Source organism: Morone saxatilis, unplaced genomic scaffold (assembly GCF_004916995.1).
Source record: "Morone saxatilis isolate NCDOM2014 unplaced genomic scaffold, NCSU_SB_2.0 Contig18, whole genome shotgun sequence".
NCBI lineage: Eukaryota > Metazoa > Chordata > Actinopteri > Moronidae > Morone > Morone saxatilis.
In genome coordinates, this window is record NW_023339740.1 from 24447263 (window position 1) to 24458819 (window position 11557).

An 11557-nucleotide genomic window follows, 5' to 3' on the forward strand; every position below is an offset into this window, starting at 1 on the left:
TGTGTGTGTGTGTGTGGTCAGGTTGAACTCAGAACAATGACAATCAGCTCAGTGTCCAATCAGAAGCGGATTCTACAGACCGAAAGTAAAAGCAGCTGAGGAAGAAACATCTCATTATCACAGTGAACAGCGCACTGATACAGAAACACAGTTAAATTTAACTGTGTGAGGTCGTTAACTGCTAACGCCTCTGTTACTGAGCCATCAGTTTAGCTAACTGTCAACCCACTATCAGACAACAGAACAGGGGGGTAAGAATTATTCTTTGAGAATATTTGAAAAAAATATCCTGTAGCCAATCAACAAATGAAAGCAATTGAAGACTGTCATATTGAGTTTTCAACCAAACATCTGTAGAAAGGGCAATACAACATTTTTAAAGACACGTTGTTTTGTTTTGATGACAAAGCAATTAAACCTTAGTCAACTTATTTATTCTAATGATTAGTTATTCCTGTCAAGAGGGCAGATCAAAACAAATTGCTTAGGGTGGAATTCGTGCTTATTCTTACACATCAGGGCAAACAGCTTTACCAGAAGGATCCAGAGTTATAACATTTCAATTGTTTTTATTTTTATATTATATCTATCTCTTTCAGGATATTCTTCTCTTCTGTCTAGAATGTTTATATTATTATTATTTTTTTTTTTTCACTCTTCTTTCTTTCTTTTTTTTTTTCCATTATATTCTATTATCATATTGGGATTTCCATTTCTTTTTTTTTATAAGAGAGAGATATATTTCTCTCACTTATTCATTTTATATTTCTTATTATATTTTTATGCTTTTTTTATTATATTTTGGTCATCATAATTTATTAATTCCATGTGTTATTATTCTATTTCTTAATTCGTTCTCTAAATATTTTTTTATATATATTTTTATTATATTAATAAATCTAATAAAATATATCTGTTATGTGCATGCATATGTATTATATATTATCATCTTCATAGTATTATCTTTCATTGCTCTTCGCTGATTTTTTGCGCGGGGGCGTCTTTTCGGGTAGCTGAAAACCAGGAGAGAGAAGGAAAAAAGCGCAGAAGGTTGTGTCGCTGCCGAGTGTTTGACCGCTTGGAGAAGCGTGCAGTAAAAAAGAGAACTTGAGGAAGGTTTTGTGTGTAAGCCGCTTTGCCCTGGTGCTTATCTGGCAGGTGGTAGCTAATTTGCGGCGTGTATCGTGAGTTCTTGGTTGTGACAAGGCAGCCCGGGGGCCCGTGACGAGACGAAAGCGTGTCGCTGGCCAGCCGCCCAGCCGAAGCTCCGTCTTATTCTGTTTCAATCTTTAACCGCTGCAACACCCCGTCTGCCAGGCCCAGCCGCGGAGGTGGGTGCGGTGATGCCTTCACGGCGATGCAGCGTTCAGGAACGGGAGCGGCGCGGTGCTCCGTAGGAGTTAAAAGACACGGAAAAAAGAAACAGCTGAGAAGCCAGGAAGTAGTTGGACGATGAGCACAAAAGCGCTACGTCTAGAGAAGCGGCGGCTTTAAAAAGCCTAAAGGTAAAAAATTGTTAATTGTTTTTGCTAACAAATTGGAAATTCCAGACTATTAAAAAAAACTGTGTTACTTAGTTAGCGGAGGGGTGGGGGGAACGGGGGATTTATTTTTTGTGTAGGAGTGTTTGTCTCTTAGTGCCGCGGCTGGTTATGTCCTTGTTTTGGTCGAACTGCGAGAGCGATGACGGGTTCTGGGACTGGAGATGTCTTATGGCAGGCCAGGCTCCTGCTGCATCCAGTGTTGAGATAGTCTGTGAGGCAGAGCTTGCTGGGTCGCCAACGTGCGGGCGCCGCACAGGAAAAGGACAGGCTCTCTAGCCTCAGCCTGTGTGGTCCCTACCCTGGGTTCCTTCCAGGTTTTTGAGAAAGAGTTAGAACAGAAAAAAACTTGACAAAAGCGCAAGATGCTCGCTCATTGTCTCCGGACGGGACGAATCACTGCGTGTGCCGAGCATAGAATTGAGCCAGACCAACGCGCCGCGGAGAAAGCAGGAAAAGGCCAGCGCCCGAGGTTTCTTTCGTGGTGGTTGGAATCTGCAAATAAGCTCGAAGCGGAGCGACGATTCGAGCGCATTGAACTGAGTGGCCTGAAAGCACAACGAGAGCAAGGAAACTTCAAACCCATTCTTTGTGGTTTTAAGAGAGAGGAGCGCAGCAAACTTGTAGCCCGCCACTGGCGATAGAGACTGTGCGGTGGAATACGACAACAAGAACAATTACTAAAAATTTTAAAATTGTCAGCTGAAGTATCAGAATGCCTTCACTTTCCTTCTATATGACTGATTGGTTGGTAGAACAAGTACATTTGTGTGTGTTCCTGCTGGTATACAGAGGTATTCGTCCCTAGATTAGGAGTAGCAGATGAAACAAATTTGTATTCCATCCGAGACAAAAAAATGAATTGAGACTCACTAAGAACGATCTCCGTAAACCCTTCCTGCAAACCTGCTAATCTGATATAAATTTATCAAAATTAGGTCTTATTAATTATCTTGGAAGTTATATTTGGATGAAAAGTAGTATCAGATGTATGTGTTATTCTCAAAAAAAAAATCTCCACAGTTAGTGTTAATCTATGTATTTTCGAATTGTTTTCGCATTCTACGCTAGCCACAGGTGTTACTCATGAACACATCAATATAAAATCAATGGCCCAAATGAATTATAATCCACCAGGCTGAACTAATCTAGGAGGCTCGAACTCGACACGCGTCTTCTCCTGATTGTAAACAGCTGCTGAAACACCTCCTGCTGTGCTAGTGGTAATAAAAACATCTCCTCATATTAGCCACCCAGGCCAAAGAATGTTGGAATTAGAATAAGATTTTGAAACAATAAAAAATTGGTATCACAACATTACTGATAATACAGTAAATGATGGATAAGCGTGTGAGGCGCGCTCCAAACTAGCTTTTTCCCTGTCACCCTATTGCTTCAAGTTTTTTCATTAGCTATATATCAAGGGTAGCAACCCCGACAGTCCTAAAATCAGAGTGTGGGGCGAGGGGGGGGGGGGGAGGGAGGGAGAGGGGCGCGCGGCGGGGTGGCGGAGGGGGTGGGGATGCGGGAGGAGTGGGGGGAGGGCAGGGGGAGGGGTGGGTCGGGGGGGGTGAGGAGGGGTGGGGGCGGAGAGAGGGGGTGAAGAGCGGGAGGAGCGGGTTGGGATGGGGGAGTGAGCGCGGGCGGCGGGGCGGCTGGGGGCGAGGAAGGGGGGGGGGATGGAGGGAGGAGAGGGAGGAGGGAGGAGGAGAGGGGCGTAAGAGGGAGAGCAGGATGGGGGGGGTGGCGGGGAGGAGAAGGAAGAGAGAGGAGGTGAGAGAGGGATGGGCGAGGGGGGAGAGGAGAGAGGGAGGGGTGAGAAGAGCGAAGGCGGGGGAGGGGGGGGGGGGCGCCAGCTTATATCCCAGACGATGTCAGTGCACCAGCAGGCTTTTGCCGACCCCGTCGCATGAGGAGAACTAAATACTGGCTCAACTACTTCCAGAATATAAGGAGAAACAGACGGGAGGAGCATATTACTGCACAATAGTCACAGACGCGTAAAAGTTGGTTATTGTTAGATGTCAAGCGATGGATAACTCTAATCATATAAAAATCTGGTTATATCCCACTACGCTGGAAGGGCATGATCAGTGTTTTATTTGTTCGTCGGGCTCATTCTCTTCATGTCTTTCATGTCTACAAAAGAATAATTAGTCACTGTCCTATTTCTTGTTGCTTAGGCGTCTGGTATAACGAATATACAATAAGATGTAGTTGAAGATATCCAAATTTACAATGAACAATGTTATATTTCTTGTGATGGTCTGCCTCTAGCTAGTTACACTGACTCCTACACACCTTGTCTCTTTACTTATTCCCTAGGCCAAGTATCAGCTTTTTGTTACAATTCTTAAACAATAGTACCACCCGCATCTAATCTTTCATTACGTTACTCAAGCGGATGCCAGCTACACCTCGCTGCTGCGCTTTCTCTATATATCCTGCTGTAGGAAAATGAGGTTAATTTTCTCGGGAAAACGTGCGACTCCATTATAGGAAGAAAATCGTCGAAGCCGGGGATTTCAGCTACAATGGAGCGAAGCCAGACGTATGGCACCGCAGTCATACTTATCCTACTGGTACACTGGTCCAAACCTCCCCGGCGACCACACCCCGCCTCCCCCGCCCCCTGAACGCCGCCAGCCCCGCGACGCCTCGCACACCCCGCCTGCCCCGCGCACACACACCTTACTTCGTCCCCGAGCGGCAGTAGATAGCTTCATACCCCACTTCTCCGCATACACCTGAATGAGATTCATGATGAGACTGCATTTCAACTGAACTTATAATCAACCCGAGCACACAGCAGCCACTTCGCGAAAACACCCGAAGCCAACAGTAGACGCACACCACTTATCCCAAACAAAAAAACAGACAACACCCACAAGAGAGATATAGCTCTGTATTCTATGTAAGGTTCATGCCATGGGATTAAATCATGCCGGCCCTGGCCCAGCAGGCCTTGTTGATGCGATGGAGAACAGATCTACGTCACAAGGCATATCTGAAGGCCTTCGGTCAACTTAAATCGCGACTAGCTGGCCGCATTACATCAAAAATTTCCACAAAACTAAGAGATAAAAAGCTGAACAATCACTCACCTAATTAACCAAACAAATAACACCAAGTCAAGCTATACAACCTAGCATGAGGCATAACACTCATGCCACACTACCCACTATCCTAATACAGCGCCTCACCAGAGCCGGATCCATTTGGACTTTTGCCAGTTGATATGAACGAAAAATGCAACCTATTACGAGAGGCTTCAGGCAAGAAGGAGAAAGTAATACTCCAAACCAACATGCCCAGAATGCTCCCAGGTTTTCAATCCACTGTGCTTCGCAGCCTGCTCTTTTCAAATCTATAATCTAACAAGTAAAGAGCAAAAAAATCACTGAATCAGATTCAAGCTATCCATTCTCTATGCGCTCGTCTAAGCATGTGGCGTGTGCACCCACCGATTCAGAGAGGGTTTACAGGTACACCAAATTCAAGATAGTTCTCTTTAAACCATCATAGCTCAAACGAATTAAGAGATGCTTCCTGTCAGCAGTCTAACCAGAAACCAATGAATCAACCCAAAATACAAAAATCACCAATATTCCACCATCATTTTTCTCGCTTCTTTGTTGTTTGAGAGTGAGATGAAATTAGTTCTTATAAAAATAAGGATCTTTGCCCATGAATTCTAGCAAACAGCAGGCTGTATTATATCTTGGTATGAAGACAAAATTATCCTAATAAGACCTGGCAAATGAGAAAAGAGGCAAAAACTCTCTAAAATATATCCAAAAATATACGTATGCTAATCACCCACCCTCCGCTGAGCAAATGAATAAGCAATCCCAGATATATCCCCAACTTATGAGTTAGATATTAATGTGACAGTATATAGACCTATATACACCTTATCAAATAACAAGTCTCTTTAATTTTTCTACAAACCCAAGAGAAAAATATCTCCTGTTATGGCCTCCCCAACGTAACCGTGCATGATGGGCATAAAGTCTTGCCTCCGCATCATTTCGTATGCTATAAACACTATAGGAGAAAATTGAGTAAGCTGTATATATAAGAGTCCCATAATAAATATTTAAAGCAAGTTGTTATAGTTATATATAAGCTCATATAATTAATCCCTCTCAGACCTGTTATCGATACAGATTCAAGTCAATTTGCTCTCTCCCGCCGTGATTATATAGCCTTCAGTAACCCGTATACCTGTAGTAGTAGTTCTTTCTTTGGCTACTTGAAATGACTAAAGACTCTACTGTTGCTTGGCCGTTTGTCCCACCGTTTCAGCTTGCTTCCCAAAAAGCTTGCGTTACAGCTTAGCATGCCCCTTTCCCACTCTTAGCACTGTTTCCCAATCAGGCTATTTCTCTATATTTCCATCCTCCTCCTTTTTTTTTGTTGTCTCTCTCTTGTAGTACGAAAACCGCGAAAACCCACCTTGCAACAGCCCGCTCAATCCGGTGCATCGCGGCCGCGATGTATAAAACAGGATAGCCAATACTACGAATCGCGATCTAATTGTTTGGCGGACAACGCACAGTAGATGTGAACTTCGCGGATACAAAAGAGAGCTCCATGAATAACGAGCCGAAATGTACCAAGCACCTCAAACTAACAAACATTGCCATATATTAAAAAATCCTTTAGCAGTATTCTGGTTGGGATAGACTTTAGAAGAGTGAATAAATCTAGGAATTCAGTTCATAAATAAATGTAAGCTCTTATTAATTCTGTGAATTAACCTTTTTCAGTAATACCAGTTTCTAATCCTGATACCCACAAAAAAAGTGTGAGCGATAAGAAAAAGACATCTCATAATGAGGTGCAAAAAGTAACCAACCTACCAGTTAGTAGAACCAAAGCCATCAATGGAACCCAGATGGTAATTTTAGCTGTACACTTTGTATACCACTATAAAGGAGAGCCCTTAATAAAAATTCATTATGATAGAAAGAAGAAGGAGAAAAGTACCAAATTATGGCGCCCAACAATAACCTCTTCAAAACTTACTTCTAGGTGACAGAGAGACTGAGTGGTAACTAGTTGTAATTGAAAAAGACGCGACTTGCAATCGCGATCGATTTAACTCTTTCGTTACTATCCCATCTGCTGTCTATACTGTCAATATAGTTCCACTCCCGGCTGGCGGGCACCCTGTAGGTCCCCAATCTAGTATCTATTTTTTAAAAAACATATACCGCTACAGTGGCAAACCTGTATGAATATTGGTGATTGTTTAATGTCCAAAAATCTCCGCTTGTTGTCGTGAGTAGCAGAAGAAAACAGCATTTAATCTCTATGGTTTCTTACTATAACCACCTCACCACAAAATCTATGAAATTGGCGCGAGTTGGTCACACTAACCCGCTATCTGTCGCGCTGCCACCGACCCTCCCTAACACCTTAAATGAAATCTATGGTCCCCAATAGGTGTTTCTTGCCTAATAAATATGGTTCACGAATCTGTCCAACATATAAACACAGTGACGTATTGCGCACATGTAGCAAAGACACTGCAAATCTAGTTATAGAGTGTCCATGTTTATCTTCATACCCATCTCATTCGCCCTGGATCGCAATCCAAGAGTAGTACAAGTATATCAACTGGCCAAGAACAACTCATTTGAGGAAATTGTCCCTCAGAAGCCACCTAGTAAATGACCTGCTCTGGTTTGTGTGTTTTGAGTATTGTAATAAAATGTGAGTGAGGAACAAACATATTTGTCAGCTTTGAAACTCATGGGAATGTTGCCAATCCATGTTATGCATATGACATGAAAAGGAACATTGCAAATTAATGTATTTAATTTGAGGCTTGGCGTTGAATGAATCACTGTCAGGGGGCATTTCCATATACAAGTATTCTCCAAACGTACTGTGGGGAAACGAAGCAGATGCCAGAAATAGGGATAAATGTTATGAATTTTTAAAGGAAAGTACTTTATTACAACTACCACTTTTAATTCCGTATAGAAGATGTGTGTTATTGGTGTTAGTCTACATGAGAAATGATAAGAAACTCGGAGGTCTACGCAAGGGTATATCTTTCATGAGATTCATGATGATGGATTGCTAGAACACTATCTCACCACACCACCGTGCCCTGCGAAAGGCAGAACTGATGGGCTAAGTGACACGCACAGGTAGTCAGTTACAGAGTATAAAAACCTCGATAATCCAGTGAGGCCTCAATTACCAGTCTATGGTGTGTTGTTGTTTGCGCATGGTGGTGTGTGGTTTCTGATGTTTTAGTGCCGTTATGTGTGATAGTGTATGAGAACAAATTTAATATATATTGGTATCAGACTCATATTCGCGCACGAAAAAAAGGCTAGATATGTCGTATTGAAGATTTCTTGTTCATGTCTGACATCTCAATTGCGCCCGGAATATCAATTGCTTTACACAGTTAAGTGATCTGGCGAAACGTTTCTGGAGCTTCCCCCCCCAAAGATCGTGGAATCGCTGAAGAACTACTAAGGTGTTGATGGGATCGTCTACATCCTGCTGGGGTATCCTAAATGCAGGAATAAAAGAAACAGAAGAGGAGATTGGTTCAGGCAGGCCAACTGCATCGAGTAGTGACCTCGATAAGCGTTGTTTTCTATTGTGTATAAAACGCAAGAATCACTAAAAAAAACTTTTTATTCTCACCTTGGAAGGGATACATAGGGGTGTAGTGAAGCCAGCTGCATCTATGCCGCTCAGTGTAGTGGACTGAGGATTTGCTACAAATGGCGGAAAGACCACGTTAGCATTGAACATGATGGGCTCGATACACTTTAATGGGGGTAAACAAAGCTTAAGCTAAGAAAACCCAATGCTTATTTTTTAAACAGTAACATGAGCACCGAACAGATAACACCGGAGTCATCCTTAAGTGTACCCCATTTATAGAAAAGGGTGGAATACGCACCTGCATGCCTTCGACAATACATAAAACGTCTGAAGTGGAATGGCGAAGAAAATGTTCGTTGCTTACTATATATGTTGCGCCCGAAGTTTTATTTCCAAGCCACGCAGAAGCATGCGTCTGCCTCTAACGTTCTAGCGGGATACGTGGCTCGTGTGGATGCCCCTGTATTGGAAAAAAGTCATGGGGCTGAGGGTCTGGGAAGCCAGATACCCAACCTTTAAGACACAAAAAAAATTGCCAGTATACTAACAAAAGGACACTGTCACAAGTACTTTGATTTAATAAAAAAGCCGAATGCTACCAGAAGAAAAGCTAATTTGAAGGCGCTTAACTACACACAGGTCTTTTCCACAATTTATACAAAATACTCGCACAGAAAGTAGTATATGTGATCCAAGTGCTTGTATTGTACAAAAAAAAAGCCCTCTTTTAATGCAACATCCTTCCGCGTCTCTTGATTGTACACTAGTTATGTTACATATGTAACCCCAGCTAGCAGAAGGTGGTGTTTTTCAGGTGTTTGACAACAGAGTTACGCTGTGCAGTCGGCCTGTTGTAGCTGGTAGTTTTGGTTATTAAGTATTTTTTTCATGTACCAGCCTGGTAGCTGTGGAAGAACTTCTTGAAATGAACAATCTATAACCGTATATGGCTCGTTTTGGAACTCAATTAAGACTGAACTATATACTCATTATAATACTCCAAAAGTTAATTAGGTAGCTACAATGAAAATTCATGTTAGAGGTCCTTGAGGTATAGGAGCCTTATCGTTCTTTGTTCGCAGGTCAGGTTGCTCTGATTACGGACATGGGTCAATCATGGTAGCGCTCTAATGAGGACGATACGTGTATAAAGAAGACAGCACAAAATGTACTGTTAAATCACATAAAAGGAACATCTGATCATCAGCGAAGAACAGCTCAGTACATGCTGAAATCCATTTTATCCCTAGTGAGTTTAGCAAGTCCGCATTTCATTCAGAAAGAGACAAACTCTTTTACATGAAGGAATAAAAGTGACACTACGAAACAAAAAGAAATCATCTCCCCAGCAGGCAGAAACACACTGTTATTAGCATCTTCCCTAAAATAGTGTTTATTTTTAGGTCTGATTGTGTCTCTGTGTGAAGCTCTATGTAACCAGGGTCCTGTTTAAGATAAAGGTCTGATGTCCGATGCTCGACGGAGCTGGTGTCCTCGCAAACATGAAATTACATTTTTGAGAACCATGATGAGGAAGGGAACGTCAATGAGCCTCCAAAGAGGGCAGCAGGACTGAGTTCAGTCAATACACATTAACCAGCGGGATGCACAAGCTGCAGGGCGCCTTGTGTGTGTGTTTTGCTAGCGTGGTGTGTGGTGTTGTGTGTGTGTGTGTGTGTGTGTGTGTGTGTGTGTTGTGTGGTCAGGTTGAACTCAGAACAATGACAGATCAGCCTCAGTGTGCCATCAGAAGCGGATTCTAACACGAGGCGAAAGTACAAAGCAGCTGAGGACAGAACATCTCATTATCACAGTGAACAGCGCACTGATACATAACACAGTGTAAATTTTAAACTGTGTGGAGTCGCGTTAATGCTAACGCCTTCGTACTGAGCGCATTCAGTTGTAGCTAACTGTCAACGCCCACTATCGAACAGAACAGGTTTTTTTCTGGCTTTGTTTTAGGATGTGAGAAACATGGTCATCTCAGTCGGTTCAGGAATGACACCGTACTGCGTTTTACATGAACCAGATCAATGTGAGAAGAGAGAGACTGAAACAGGCTTATTCTGTCAAAATCAGGGAACAAGACAATATCAGTCGATCTCATAAACTGCTCTGAACACCATGGCAGTCCAGCTGCTAACACAATGATATACGAATCTGCATATACATTGTGATCTCATATGTGTGATACTCTCTATCCAAACCTTCTGCTGGATCCCTCTGTGTCACTCTTTATTTAATGCGGACACGTCGTGATAACTGATCGTCATTCAGTCAGTTGTAGCAAACATAATATTAACGGGTAAACTCAACACTTAACTACCATAAACGTTTACTAGTCTACTAGTTAATATGTTAGTTCTTATTCAGCGGTGAAAACAGTTGATAATGTCTTCTGTGGCTCTGGAGCGGGAAAAACAAAACAACAACACCCCTGATGATTTATCAGTACACAATTATTTCATTTTTACAGAAAAAAACAATGAAATCATGATTGGCTGTTGCATTTGTTCAGAACAAGATTTGTAGTCCATAGCGTCTCTGCGGCACTACAGTACGTTCTCATAACGTGTTCACTTAACATTTTACTTTAGCTAAAAATGTGGCGCTTCTGTGATTTGGTTTGTATATTGTACTTGTTTTGATTTCGATGATAATATCTCCAGCCATATTTAAGACCACAGATGTGTAAACAGAAGCCTGCGTTACAAACTGGGGTGTGGCGTTTGGAAGCGGTGTGGTGTTTACCAGCAGGAGGAAGGGTGTAATAAATGGCAGCAGTTATCCGTTGCATTATGGGAAATGTAGGAGCCAGTGGTTTGGAGTTTATCTGTTTAAGTCAACAACCTTACGGATGTTAATCTGTACAATAATAATGTTAGTTAAGTAGCAGATTACCTGGATTAAAACAGGACGACCTCGTCCAGTTACTGTAACCATAACTGTAACCTCAGTGGTGTGTGTGTGTGTGTGTGTGTGGTGTGTGGTGTGTTGTGTGTTGTGTGTGTGTGTGTGTGTGGTGTGTGTGTGTGGTGGTGTTGTGTGTGTGTGTGTGTGTGTTTGCGCTCTAAATTTACATTTAGGTTTCCCCCAATTTTTTTTCCCTCTCCCTCCCTCCCCTCCCCTTCCGCAGTGAAAATATAATTTACAGTTTCTTCATAAAGTGAGTAATTTCTTTGCGTGGCTTGAGGGACGCGACTACAGCTGTCCTCTGATTACTAAATGGAACCAGAGCAATTGATCTATGGAGCCATTAGGGGAACGGGCTGAACTAATTTTCAAATCCTGGAATGGACCGATGGCTACGACACACACAACCACACACCAACACACACACACACACAAAACACACACACCACACACACACACAC

General features: G+C 42.5%; 1 protein-coding gene across 3 annotated transcripts in view; it reads right to left on the bottom strand.

Annotated features, from left to right (window-relative positions):
* Window positions 1-11557, bottom strand: part of LOC118328193 (plasma membrane calcium-transporting ATPase 1-like) — a 92681-nt gene that overhangs the window by 53830 nt on the left and 27294 nt on the right. The gene's annotated exons all lie outside the window — the stretch shown is intronic.